We start from the raw sequence: 15,281 nt of genomic DNA, 5'->3' as shown, positions 1-15,281 counted from the left end.
TGTAACTGACTGATGACCTTTAGTGTTTTCTTCATTTACCACCAGAGATGGTCAGATAGTTACCCCAAGGGGCTTTGAAGTGCATCAGCATCTGTAGTCTGCTGGTCTGGTTTGGCTGCATGGTGACAGTGGAGGTGTAAGAATCCAAAAAAGCAACCTGATTCTCTTGAGTAATAATCTGAGTGTAATTGTTGAGGCTAAATCACACACTGGGGTGTTCTCTGATGGTAGTGGGAATTTTGCTTGAATGTAAACTGGATCAGACCTATGGGACCTGATCTTTAATTCCTAATGCTTTGCATGTGTGATAAATGCTTGTGGAGGTAAGCAAACCCATTCCTAGAGAGGGAAGCAAAGGCAAAGGTTACCAGGTGAAAGCACAGAGTCAGAAACCAACAGTAAGATCCTTATTTCTACAGTGATTCCCTGAGCTCTTGGTGTTTTGCTTGAATAGCTACTGAAAACAGAGAAGAAAAGGCAGTCTTTGCTCTATAGATTCAGAGAGGAACTGCAAGATAAAAGGCAACAGGGGATGAGAACTAGAGATGGCTTAGGCAATGTATGGAGATTGTCTGAAGTAGCAGTAGCAGCATAAACAAATGGGACAAAATCTTTTTGAAAATGTCATTATAAAGGATCTTGGCAGATGGGCTTGTGATGAAGATCAATGAAACAAGCAAGGGACATTTGTAAGGAGCTCCATTCCTTCATAAAACCTGTGAGGGGCACAAGGACACAGATTTGGAGATCCAGCAATTAACAGTGGGTGTGGGAATGGAAGTGCTTAAGACATAGGGCTCTTTTTTTGCCTTAAAAAAGAGATATTGAGTACAGGTATCAATTCCCCTGAGAGGGAATAGAAGCACCTTCTGATTGCTGCATTAAAGAAAGAAAAAGCAGCGGAGAGGTAGGACGGAGGGCAGTTCTACTAACAGGTAGGCTGGGGAGGTCAGCCGTGCAGTAGCATAGCAGAGAGGTGCAGCAACTTTCCAGGTCAGAGACATGATGGTTATGAAACCTAGTGGTTATGTGGACTGCACAGTTATATCTATGCCTTGGATCATCTAGAGGCTCTGCCTTCATACTCTGTTTTTAGCTTCTCTTATAATTTAGTATTACCTGAATAAAATCTGCATAGTCAAGAGCTTGAAATTGCAACCAAACTACTTTGAAAGTCAACTAAGTGGGGTCAAAGTGATTTATCTTAAAAGCCCCTTCCAAAGAAGCATGTAATCACATTATTTAGCTGGGGATAAAAACATGCCAGTAAGGGAGTAAAGAGCAGCATCTCAGGATCTACTGTGTTTAAATGAACTACAGTTTTAAAGCAGCTTCCAGCATGATCAGATATAGAGTGGGATATAGAGTCTAAGGGAAGCATCATCATTGTTACGCTCAGTTTGGGGAGACACTGATCAAGGTCACTGGGGCTACAATCACATGCAACAAATGCAGAACAATAATAACTTGTAAAGCATAATGAAACCCTCTAATAGCAAAAGTGCAATTGTACACCTGCATTTAATTGATATTTTGCCCTTATTGCCAGCCTTGGTCGCCCATTGCAAACATTTTTCATTTACAACCGCTTTCCTTAATGCTGTCACAAATATAGAGCCATTCCTAATAGTTCAGACTGGCTCCCGTGCAGCTTTCCCTGTGACAAGTAGGGTTGTTCTGAAATACGCAGAATTCCAGAAAGAAACAGAAATACCAGCCTTTGTATTGTCAGAATGAAAGCAAATGAGTACACATATGAGTCAAATATATAGATGCATTTCTTTATTTAGATGATTTAAAGTATCTTTGTGTTTTATAATAATGTGATCTGTGGTTCACTCTGCATGATATTAAATAGCAAAAATAGGCTTGTAGCACCCAAAAGTTGTTCATCTTATATTTTGGAACAGTTCTGTTTTCTCTGTGTTTCCTATTTCAGGGTTTATTTCTGGACAAGATTTGAATTGTTTAGAAACTCAGACTTGGATTCTTTAAGAAGCAGACCTTTTCTGAGAAATCAGGTCCCTGGTATATATTTATTGCCTCCAATCCTGAAAAGATTTTTTTTTTAATGTGTTTAGTTTGCTTTCAAAATAATTGCCTGGACATATAAAATAAATTGCCGAAATAAATCTGTGTGGATCCAGAGGCCTTACTAATCAATATATGTGTTTTTCTGGACTTGTTTTCTTCATATCTATTTCCAGAGTTGTAAATACAGGGTATTTTGGTTTGAAATACCTTATGTGACTTCTGTAGAAAAGGGATTTCTTTTATGAGATGAAAGTTGAAACAATAATGACAACTGCAGCATTAATGGGCAAATTTTAAGTATCCTTCTGGACAAAATGTCCAGTATACAGCTGAAAAATCATTTTATGTGATAGGTTGGGCACAGAGTTATAGTTAATGGGGTGACATTAGGCTGGTGACCTGTCAGTTGTGGGGTTCCACAGGGCTCCATCTCAGGCCCAGTGCTCTTCAACATCTTCATCTACAACTTGGACACAGGACTTGAAGGAATACCAAGTAATTTTGCCAACAACACTAAATTGGGAGGAACTGTTGACTCCCTTGAGGGCAAAGAGGCCCTGCAGAGAGATCTCAATAATCACTAATTGGGGCAATCACCAATGGTATGAAGTGTAACAAGAGCAAGTGCCAGATTCTACACCTATGGTGTTGTGCACAGACTGGGGAAGGACGGACTGGAGAACAGCGCTCTGAAAAGGGACCTGGGGGGCCTGGTCCATGGCAAGTTGAACACAAGCCAGCAGCGCCCTGGCAGCCAGGAGGGCAACAGTGTCCTGGAGGGCATCAGGGACAGCATCACCAGCCAGGCAAGGGAGGGGATTGTCCCACTCTGCTCTGCACTGGGGCTACCTCACCTCGAGTGCTGGGGGCAGTTTCGGGCATCACAGTATAAAATAAACATTGAGCTACTAGAGTGTCCAAAGGAGGGCCATGGGAATGCTGAAGGGTCTGTAAGGGAAGATGTATGAGGAGCAGTTGAGGCCATTTGGTTTAATCAGCCTGGAGAAGAGGAGACTGAGGTGAGACCTCACTGTAGTGTCCAACATCCTCAGGAGGGGAAGCAGAGGCGCAGGTATTGATATTTTCACTCTCGTGACCAGTGACAGGACTCAAGGAATCAGCACGAAGCTGAATCAGGGATATGAGGAAAAGGGTTTTTTTACCCAGAGGGTGGTCAGGTGCTGGAACAGGCTTCCCAGGAAAGTGGTGACAGCACCAGTCAGATGGAGTTCAAGAAGTGTTTGGACAATGCTTTCAGGCACTTGGTGTAACTCTTAGGGGTGTCCTGTGCAAGGCTAATAGTCGGACTTGATGATCCTTGTGGGTCCCTTCCAACTCAGCATATTCTGTGATTCTGTGGTTCACATCTAAAGCATTTCTGACATCACCTGGTCATTCAGATTCACCTCTCTTTGGGACAGCTATATGTATCAGCATGCACCACTACACAAACAACACAGAATTTTAACAGCAGGCAATAAAAAATACCGAAGCCTAGTGAATCATTCAGAGCTGCTTAAGTGGCTGGCTATCGTAGTTTGTGCTGGAGTGTGAAGAATCCAATGTCCCAACATCACAATGCTTGTGTGGTGTCCAAGATCCGTAAAGCCCACAGATGGTCAGGTTTACCATTGCAGATCAGAGCTCACAAGTTTTGTTGTGGTTATGTGAAAATGAGGCTTGTGTAGAATGGAGGCTGGTTTTATGCTTAAGTCACTCAAAGAGGACCCAGTAGGACTGTTCTGTGACCTGGAGAAAAATGTATTTATCTCATGGTCATTTTAAAATATAAGGGCTTATGCAGGGAATCATGAAATTGGTTCTCATTGAAGTTAGCTTGCTCTTAATGCTATGCATAGGTATAAGCTCTTTTTAAACAGAAGTGAGAATAAGCTTGGGCTTATATGACTTTTTTGACTTGGAGTGCATAGCATGTGTATCTGTGATGATTATTTTGTTGCTCTGAAAGTGATTCTTGAAAAGAAACAGTGAGACACCATGTCCAATCCAATAGAGAAGGCATTTGCATTCTCATTCTCAAACTTGTGTGGTTTTAGTTTCCAATTTATGGTTTGTTGTGTTTTTCTATTTATGAAAGATCTTTTCTGGGCTGCTTATGTAGTTTTTAAAATTCCATTCTTACTCTAACAGTTCTTAGTAATCTTGATAACCTGTTTCATGATTTCTTCTGTAGCTGGCTGATTCAAGGGGGGACAGACTTTGTGAACTGCAGCAGGGCTGGTGACAAGTATCCTGCTTTCTAGTTTAAGGTTAGAAAGAGAACCAACTCTTTGGTGGTAAGGAGCAACCATGACATTGAAGGATAACTTTGTGTCAGAAGGAAGTGAGAATTCTAAGCTCAGCAACACTAGTGTATAGAAAAGTTGGAGAAATTGCTCTACATTTAAATAGAGGTCAGAGCTTGAGTCTTTACAGGAATACTTGCCTAGGAAACAAGCCTTTAACTTAGTTGATTTTCTGAAATTGGAATTTTATTCTACTCAAAGTGAAGGGATGCTAGTGCCTTTGTGGAAATTCTCATCTGCGTGTAGCAGTGACTGTGCAGGCACACTAGTGCATGCTGCGTCTGTGAGAATGTGTACTTCAGGGTGAGACTATGATCTGTGGGTTGTGTGTAGCTGAGTGTGAGAATGCAGTGGTGAGAGTAAGTGTACCTGCCTGTGTGACACTGAGGCTGCTAGTACCTGTGAGGGGGGACTTGATGGTGTGATATTTGTGGTGTGCATTGTGCAAAGGTTCAGCCCATCTGTGTATTGATATTGGTGCACAACTGTGATTGCACAAACATCTGAGTGAAGCACAGATGTGAATGTGTATGTGAGCATAGGGAGACCACAGCCATGAAAGCATATATGAGCATGAGTGCAAGTATTAGTAAGTGCAGAACATATAGATAAATGTATATAAGTGAAACGTGTGTATTACCAGATGATCTTAGATGAAGAGATCCTGTGCCAGGCATGGCATCTTCTCTGTTCTGTCCATTTCTGTCCATGTGTTGGCTTCAAAGATGAGAAGTGCCCCAGCTTGGCTTTAGCATGGGCAGCAGCCCTGAGTGTGCAGTTGTTCTGCCAGCTCAGTGTGTTTGTGTGCTCTTGTGAGAGAGTTGGTAATTGTGAGCGCTCCCTAAGAGAATCTCTGGGGCCAGGGGATACAATAGGCAAGGGTCTAGGGTCTGAAACTGTAGACTTTAATAAAGCCACTGACAGCAAATAAGAGCCTGACATGTGAGTCACATTACTGACAACAAGGGCTGCTTTGTAGTCCCATCTGCACCCTGATCGGGTCCCGTACAGTAACTGAAAGGACAGAACAAACTGCTGCTGCCTTCAATAAATACAACAGTGCCACAAAGGCGGCCGAACAGACCAACTTTGTGTGGCTTTGCTGCAGCTGAGCTACTCCCCTGGTTCTCTCCCTCACCTCCCCCACCAGTGAAAATGACGGACGTTACCTTTTAAGGGTTGCTTGTGAGCCCTATGTGCTTGTCCCCATGGCAGTCATTACATGTAGCCCTGTAGCATCTTTCTGTCCTGCCACCCCTCGTGCCCCTTCATAGCCTTTCCCCTTCTCTGCTCCCAGTGACTGGGAGAGGCCCAGAGCCTCTGCTCATGAGCCTTGTCCCCTGGACCTCATGTCCCACAGGAGTGGTCATGATGATGCTCCCACTCCCACTGGAGTGGTCACGATGAAAACGTTGGGCTTGGCAGTACAGTAACTTGAAGGCCTTTCAGACCCTTAGTGGTTGGTCACCTCTCTAACCCAGGTAGCATCAGGGAACAATGTTTTCTATTTATCCAGGTGTTACCCAGCAGAGTCAGAAACCTTTTTTGCTGGTTGCCCTCAGGGCCTCTTACTCTTCCCTCCCTCTGGGCCTCTCCCCTTTGGCTTGGAGACTTTCCCAGTGAAGAGCTTTCACATGGAGCAAAAAAGCCTTGCAGATTGACCCCCCCTTTAATGGGAATTTGTGCCACTGTTTTCTTTCTCAGTGCTTCTCTGGCCAATCTTTTTTAGTTTGTCCCAATAGCCCTGGAGAAAAGGCCTTAGCTGGACCAAATGTGTTATCATGTACTGAAAGAGTTATAAACTGTGGAAAAGATCACTGGGTTATAAATCAAAATATAAGCCTGTGGTTGCCAAAGGGGTGACGTTAAGTATCATGATAACGCCTGGGATAGTGTAGGTATGCCTGTGTTGTCTGTCCTAGCCTGTTGCATGTCAGCCCACCTAACAAAATGTCTAAATTCTTCTCTGCTTGAAAAAATGGAAAATCAGACTCAACAGTTTATGCCTAGCAGAACCTCTGTGTCCTTCTGTATCATGTAGTGCACACACAGCTGAATTCCCTGGAGGTTAGGGTGGGAACCCTACCATTTGCCCTGTGCTTCTACAGTGTGCAGTAGAGCCTGTAGCCTGCCCTGTCAGTGTCTAATTGACACTGTCTTCAGGCAAGAGGATCTCATTCATAGTGATTTGTTCTTAAGGTATGAGACTTACCTACTTTAAAGGTCAGATTTTTCAGTATATTGCAGCTTATAGGAACATAACATGGTAGAGGTGGGAATGCAGCAGATCTTTCATTGAAAAGGAGAACAGACTTCAGGAAGCAAACAAATTCAGTTTCTGAGCATCTTTAGGAAATCCGACAATGCAGTCCTCTGTGAAAAGTGCCTCCCTGTGATTTTACATCTCCTTCTGTTCAAGCAACCACTTCAGATAACATTAAACACAGGAAAGTACAGACCAGCATAATCCAAATCAACAAGCAATAGGAAGCAATATCTCCTACAGAGATGTATGCAGAAGAGAGAGAAGGATTTCACTGGTGTCACATAAAAAATGCCCAGATCCTACAGTGTTTATAGGAACAACTTGTGATGATGATTTGCATAACATGGTGATACTTCTTAGAGTTAATCTCTGGACCTTTTGCTAGAGATTTCTGTTCCCTCTGTATCAATAATATATTAAAGGATTAAATACCACTGTTTCGAAATAACCTACATAGCTGAGAAGCAGCACCAGAAACCTTAAGTCCTGTAGAAAATGTGGCCGGTACTTTTCAGGGAAATGTCTGGAATTTTTGAAAAGAAACTTAGAGCATCTTATAGCACTGTTAAAAGAGAATACAGGTTCCCCCACATCTGGCTCAGTGTTTTGATGACATAACAATCTTCCCTTTTGCTTTGGTGTTTTTGCTAACAGCTGGCCAGGGTGAGGCTAATAAACCTGCAGTCATGGGATTTGATGGTGGGTGTCAGTCCCCTCAGTCCTCACCTGTGCTCACTGCTTGTAGAGGCTTCAGCTGAGGCACAGCTGGCCAAAGTGGGAAATGACTTAAGCAAGCAATCTACAGCAGCAGCACCTGTACCTTCCTCTGGAGCCCCTCCATCTCTTGAACAGGCAGGAACTGAGAGATCCCATTTCTAGTAGTTTGACACCTGAAAAGAAAAAGTGTTTCCTAGAAGGAGATGGAAGGATGGAGCCCCGAAGAACAGGAATGGACTTAGCACAGGCTAGATTGCATGTTACTGCAGGGAGTAGGAAGCTGCTCACTGTCCCAGCTGTTCTGCACCAGGAAATCTGAAAGGAGAGCTTTAAATTCTTCTTGCTATACTTTGAGAAAGGTGCAGTTTCTTCTTTCATTGAAGAACTGGTTGGTTAGGTCATTGAAGTAATCATTTCTGGAGAAGCATAGCTCATTGAGTGCCAAAGTAGTTTAGTTTATATTTCACAGGTTTCTGAGTGGGTTCTCAAAGTGATCTTTACTAATGATTCCTTAAGAATGAACCCGATTCTATCTGTTGTTAAGCAAAGCCTGTCAGAAGTGCTATAATAAAATGCTATGGAAAGCTGAGTGCAAATACATATATATATATAAAATAGAAATAATTAAAAAAAATCTTAAGGCCAACAGAACTTTGGAAAACAAAAGCTGTGGAAGGCATTGGAGATTACTTTTACACTTTCCTCTGCTAAAGCTGAAGCCTAGTTCAGTTCTCCCTGAATGCAGAAAAGAACTAGAACTGCATTTGGCAGCCCATGAAGTATGGGCTTAGTCTGTACAGCCTCATCTAGCATACCAGAGAGTGAAGGACAGGATAGCCAAATTCAAGCTAACAGCTTAAAGGAGAGCCTACCAGTCTCATCACTGTCTTTTTAAAATTTATTTCTACACCCTTCCCCTCCACCCTCACAAGAAATGCTCATTTGCACACTAATGACTTTTGTAAATAATTGATGTCACAGATACCCAAGGCTGAAAATAGTCTGAGTGGAACTTCATGTCTATCCTTCACCAACTACTAAGCAAAGGTAGAGACCACCTCTTGCAGGCCTTCTTGAAAGTGGCAGCCTAGACTCTCAGAAAGTCTAGAGCATGCACTAAAGTCAAGGAATTTCTCCTAGTATTTGTCAGCACTTCTGATCTTGCTTTGGGATCTTAATTTTTTCAGGCTATAGCCAAATCTTGGAGATTTGAGAGATAAAAGAAACTAAGCTCCAGAAAATCTCAGAGCCTTAGCAGTTCTGACCAAATAAGGTTGTACCTTGTGGCTGAGGTCCAGTCCTGTTCAAGACAGCTTATTTAGGCCTTTGGGGAAAAGAAGTAACCTTCTGGGAAAGACAGTTTGGTCCTAAACTGTCAGCCATTAAATACAAGAGTATTTTGCCAGCAGAATAGGAGAAGCTACTTCCAATAAAGCCAATCAAAAGCAATTTCCCTGCTGAAAGGTGGCCTACCTGAGACGGAGCAGCCTGCACCAGCTGCACGCCACTGCTGTCAGACTTGGCCGGGTCTGTCAATTAAGGGAACACAGAGCAATCTGTGAGCGCTGAAAGGGATCCCTTCAGAGCCCTCCGTGGCTGAGAGACAGGCCCATTGTCTGCATGCATGTCTCACATAGTTTCAGAGTCCTGATAAGCAGGCATGCCATGAAAAACTACATTATATGGTGAGCTGGGGAATACTTTGTCTGGGGGTAGATGAGATGGGGGGTGGGAGAAGAGGTAACAGTGCACCTTTGCATTGTGGGAGGTGGGGCAATGAAAGACGTCGCGTTTGGTGGTCCCCCAACATAACTTGCTTTCTCACAAACTCTTGTTGAATGATGAAGTCGTAGTTTCCTCTAATTCCCCTCCTCCCCTCCATCCTTGTCATTTCTCCTGGTGTTCAGAAATCAGTTGGGAAATTACTGCAGCACTGAGAACACAAACAGCTTAACCACCTTCAGCTGCTGCCTTGCCACATATTGAGAGTCCTTTTCCCTGTGAATCTGTGACCTCCAGGGTCTATAAGTCTGTGGGCAGGGAAGAGTGAAAACTTCAGACTTCCATGCATGTATTGTAGAGGACATAGAATAGAATATATAGACACAGCTCCTAGGGGAAGGAATAAGAGATTCCCTCTTATTAAGAGGAATAATAATTCCCTCACCAGCTGCTAACAAATGTTTGCTTTAATTTTCCTCAGCATATAGCCTGGTGCCTGGATCCCTTGGAGCAAATGGGCCCTTTACATTTCCTAGGTACAGTCCCAGAAGAGCTGGTGCTCTGGGGTGAGTACATCTTAGTCTACAACAGGATGTTCTCTTAGACTCCACTGCTTGAGCTTGGGAGTAGGTAAAAAGGCTAGTATGTGCAAAAACGCCTGCATAACAAAGCAAATAAAACCAATCTCTAAGTTGCTTTTATATTACATTTTCAGGCCACTCTGCACAGAAAGAGAAGGTTCAAACAGGACCCTCTCTTTAAAATAAAATACCCACTATGTAAAGCTAGCTTTCCAAGTGCTTGGGAGAATATGGAGACTGTACTCTATGTGATGGGATGCAAAGAAATGTATACATGGGAGCAAGCAACTCTGTACTAATGCAGTAGCATAGATTTGGAAAGAACCAATGCAGTGGTTAAACCAAGAACATGAAGGAAGTGACTCGCAAGTGACTTTTCTTAACAATTTTTCCTTTCTCCTTTTGGGTGAGGTCATTTTTTTTGCACTCACTGAAGCTGATAGTCTTCATGTTAATTTTAGTTGCAGGCACTCTAGATGATCTTCATTCAGTGTTTAAGCCAAAGTTTATTGTGGACCATGCCTACTTTTGACTGTCACAGACATGTTGGACAAAAGCCATTTCTGATAAGGCAGTTAAATTTGTGGACCTACCAAGGGATGAGCCTGGCCCATATTCTTCAGCTTTCATATCAGTCTTTTGGCAGTACAGAGGGCTGCCAAAGAGAGGATTGGATTTCTGATCATTTAGTCATTAGTCTTCAGCAGGTAGACCCTTGTCAGGCTTTAGTGATTTGTCGGCAGGTCACCCAGTCTACAGTGACACTCCAGGAGATGGCAGGTCCTAGTTTTTTCCAGTAGGGGAATATGTCCTGGCTCAGCATATTTGATAAGAAAAATTAATGGATTTGTTATGGGATGGAAGCTCTTCTTTCATCTCTGACTTGGTGAGGCTCATGGAAACCCATCTTTCTTTTCATGTTAAATAAAGCTCTCACCATGCTGCCAAATCCTACTGTCTATTTTCACATTCCTCACTGCACGCACACTTGCACCATATTGTCAGTCCTGGATAAAGTTGTGCTGACATATTTGACTTATTTTCAAAGATTTTTGAATTCTTGTGTTTATCCTGTATTTTAATTCTTTCTGTTTATATGCACACACACACACACACACACACACACACACACTTAAATTGACAAGAGAGACTGGCCTTGCTTTAATCTCTCTTTCTCAATTCTTCAAACCTGAGATATTGCTAATGCTCATATTAGTTTCCTAAAACTGTGTGTTTTCCCCGCATCATCACATAAGAGCAATTCATGACCTTTCTCCCAGCCAAATGCTGGCAGACCCTTTTCTGAAGCACACCAGAAGCCCACAGCATCCGCTGAGTCACAGTGTAGGCTCTGGAGGGCACCTTGAAGAATCTTGTAACTTCCTTTGCTTTGTCTCTCTTGGTGTTTTTTTGTGCCTGTTGAATCTGAGTCATTCTTGATGAGGGAAAGATAAGTTGAGGCATCTCACAAAACTGCCAGCTCTTTTCAACAAAATGAACTGTCTCTTTTGAGTAGCTTATATAAAGATAGTCCTAGCACAATCGTCACATTGCATTTTTACTTGCTTCAAAGAACAGCGGACTAATTAAGTGAAGATATTTAGCAGATTGTCATCAGGAGGCAAGTGAGCCACTCAGGGAGATGAATGGGGCAGTTTGTGCTTCTTGGAATTGTTGTTTCAGTATCTTGTCAGGCTTGAGCAGATACCAATGGCTTCAGGAAGGGTACACATTCAATCTTTCATATATGTTCATATATGAAGAGCAGAAGGGTAGGTGTCAAATTGATTCCTGGTGTATCCTGCTGTAATTTCAAGGTACAGAAGCCCATTTCTCCTCCTTGCTGTGCTGTTTGTACCCAATTTATGAGCCAGTGCTCCACGTTGGAGCTGTGTATCACTAGCTCTGTGTAACAATCTTCACCTGCTCTCCTCAGTTTTTGCTGTGCCTCCTACAGGCAGGTATGAGTGGCTGGGTGTTTTTGTGTCTTTTGGATACGTAGGGTACCTAACAGGACATGTTTTCCCTTCTACCATGTATTGCAGAGGCTGCATAGTCTTGGTGTCTAGCAGAAAGTATACTGCTAGACATGTGCTCCTTGGAGCCCCTGGGACCCCCTGTGGTTTAGAAAGTGGAGACCTTTGATCTGTGGTTTGTGTGGGAGAGGTAGATGATGCTGTGGTTTGCAAACAGCTGATGGTTCTTTCCTTCAAAGGGAAAAAATAGTGTTGGTGTGTGATGATGCAGGACATCATGTGACCAGTTGGGAGCACACAGTATGATGTGGTTTGCTCTGCAAGCTGCAGTTCACCAGTGTCATGGTATAATTTTAAGAAAAGGTGACAGTGCTGGTTATGTCTTTAAGCTACAAGCCTCCTTTAGGGGCAGCAGGGAATGGCCCAAAACCAGCAATAAAACCTCATAGGCTGAAAATTTCCTTCTGCATCTCTCCAGGGCACATAGCAGTTGTTCATCTCAGGCAAAAGTGTTCCCCCCTCTTACACTGACTTGTCTGTAGAAGAGATATTTGTCCATGTGCACCTACCCCATCAGGGGTCCTGTGGCACTGCTTACTGCAAGTTTAGAGTTCAAAGGAGTATGACTGCCGTTATCTGAAATGACCCTGGAGGTTATATTCAGCAGTTTGGGTAAGGACTGCTGAGAAAATGTTGAGTTTGAGCAGGGACTGCTGTGTGAATGTTTGTGTCCGTCTGGGGAGGGTGGCACTTGGAGTACACAGCTCTGAAGGAAAAGAGTGGAGCTGTGCTTGTGCCTCTACAATTTTGTGAAAAATTATGTGCAGCAGTCCAGTGCTTAGAATACAAAAATCTGGTGCACTGGATTAACCAAATACCCAACTTCCATGTGATCTGGTGTCCCTACAAAGTGAATATTTAAGGAAGGGAATAAGAACATGATGGGTATATAGTGAACTCTCAGCTATATGGTGTCTAGAAATCAGAGCTGAGAGATTTCTTGAAATGGAAAATATATTGGACTCATAATGACTGCTATTCACCTCTGGATTAATATCAGTCCCTTGGGCAACCCTGACACAATTGCCTTGGGCAGCAAGTCTGGCAGCATTTAAAAGCTAAGGGGGAGAAGCTGTGTTGGTAGGGGAGGAACTAGAGCTGAGACCTGTAACAGTGTGAGCGCTGCCAGGCATGCCAAACTAGGAGACTCCAGCTGGGAAGGAATAAGAAGTGAAAACATGTAAATCAACTAGATCCTAGAAACTATAAATACATCAGAACAAAGCCACACAACTGTGACACTGAAAGTGGGTTTATTGGCTGTGGAACAGGTATTCCTTATTGATGCTATTTTTGTTTTGCCTCAGTGTTTAAGAACCTGATCAATTTCCCTCAATTTCTTCCCTTTCATGACCTCTTGTATCCTGTGGTCTTATGAGGTGGCCTCACTCACGGCAGCTTGGGATGAATCTGGGCAATGTTCTGCTGTGGTGGTTCTGACTTCTTTTTCTCTGCCAAAGTCAGGATCTGCAGTAGTGGACCCTTGAACAGTACTGCTGCAGCCCTTTCAGCAGTAGCCTGCTCCCAACATGCTTCAGCATTGAGGACATACCTGGTATGGTTGTCTGACATCCACTGCAGATACAGGACATGTGGTTCTGCATGTGGCCCAGGAACCAGGCACTGCAGCAGCTTGCTGGAGCCATTTGCCACAGCTGACCTGTAGCTTGCATGAGAAAGGCCTGTCTTAGGCAGTAAAACCAGAGTTTGATGCCTTCTAGAGGCATTGCCAGAGTTAGAGGAATGGGATTCTTACAAGAACTTGGTACAACTTCTTTTTCTTTTTTTTTTTTTTTAATCAGTGGTGTGCTATAAAATCCCACCCTCAGGGCTTACGTGTGAGTAAGGAGTGGAGCCCTAAAATTTTTGAATGTGTTTTTTGTTAAATCCTTAATAGCTAGGTGACTCCTACTTATCATTGCTTCTTCAGAGCTGCTGACATTTCCAAGGAACACTAGCAGGTCAGAAAGTCAGCTTGGAGAAGCTGAGCTGCTTCTTTACAACATTTACACTCACCCAGCCTGGTGCTTTATAACTCTGTCTTTAATGATTTTCTCAGCTATTTTTCCTGGTACTGGCGTAAGGCTCACTGAGGTCTCTAATTCCCATGATTGCCCTTAGCACCTCTTTTAAAAGAAGTGCAGGATTTTGGCTCCACTCCAGCCTGATGGGGGAGTGGCTGTTTTTAATGATAAATTGAATGATTTTGTTAGTAACTTCGATGAACTTTGATTTTTTGGGGTGTTTGCATAAATGCCATCTGGTCCCAGAGGTTTCTTATTATTTCAGTTTTTAAGTAATGTTATTATGTCTTTTTTCTTCCTTTCGAGTTTCTATCTGTCTGTTTTCAATGTATCTGTCTTTGTGTGTTCCCTACTACTATTGTTGCTATTTGTGGTTACAGTGTTAATGTAATGTGGTCAAGGTACCCAGACCTCAGACTGGAGACCTTTTATGTTAAATAGTTTACATGTATCCAAACCAATAGTTATTACCTAGGGGACTTTGTGGACAGGGTAAAGATAAATTGAGCCTTTATCTAATTTTCTGTCATGGGGCAAATGGGAAAAGTTTACTCAGATCAGCTAGGCCAAAAATAACCTTGTGCAAATATATCTGAATTCAAGACCACTGCCTGCTGGTGCCAGTCCAGAGTGAGGGGTCACAGGCCTAGGATTCCACAGCTTTGATGTTCTCACTTTCTAGTCCTGTATTTTAACTGTAACACCACATTTGCCAGACTCATACTATTTTTCTGGATAGTTTGAAAATCTTGATTCCTGTGACTCATAGTAGAACACCCCTGTAAAGGCATCCCCCCCTTCACAATCTCGTATTTCTGACTGTGTCAGAGGAATAAGGTACCCAAAACATCATCAGCCAATTGACATTGTTTAACAACTCACTCTCATTACTTGGGAGAAAGTCTAGGTTTCCCTTCACACAGTTTCTGACTCCTCACCTCGCCTCGCTCCTGCTGTCAGCATCTTTTTGAATAGAGTTTGCTGGAAGAGAATGAGCCCTACCCCTTTCTCTTCTCCTCCCTGCTCCCAGCAGGCAGGCAATATGGCAGAGTGAGGTCTCCAGTGTCCCTTTAGTCACTTCTCTGCTGTCGGTGTCATAGGGCTAGTGTTTAAGCATTTTCACGCTGGATTTGAAATGAGATTATAGACTGGTCCACTCAATTGACTTAATGGATTTTAAGAAACTAGATCCTATTAATGCAGTCAGTGCCCCAGGGTGCCTCTCCTACTGCAGACAAGATAATCTGCCATGCAAATTAAATCCTGCCTCAAGATGCAGGGCCTGCTTAATGTGATCCATTACACAGTTTACTTGTTTATATCTAATATTGTAACAGGAATAGGCTTACGAGCAGCAGGACTCAACTGAATAGAAGAGTAAATTACCAGGAAAATGAGGTTTTAGAGCCTCTCTCTCTTCCTTTCTCTCAATCCCTCCTTTCTTCACTCCCTCTCTTTTTCACATGTGAAAATACATTCCTCTTCTGCTTTTTGCATGTAGGGAATAATCAAGGAAAATAATATGCACGTGAATGAAGGATTCTGCTTTTGTTTACAGAGGTGTAAATGGGGAACTTCGCCAGGAGAAGGAAATC

This window comes from Chamaea fasciata, unplaced genomic scaffold (genome assembly GCF_029207755.1).
Source record: "Chamaea fasciata isolate MVZ Bird 193981 ecotype frontalis unplaced genomic scaffold, bChaFas1.0.hap1 SCAF_9, whole genome shotgun sequence".
In the NCBI taxonomy this organism is placed as follows: Eukaryota; Metazoa; Chordata; class Aves; order Passeriformes; family Sylviidae; genus Chamaea; species Chamaea fasciata.
The sequence above is the reverse complement of the archived record's forward strand: the minus strand, read 5'-3'. Positions refer to the sequence as shown.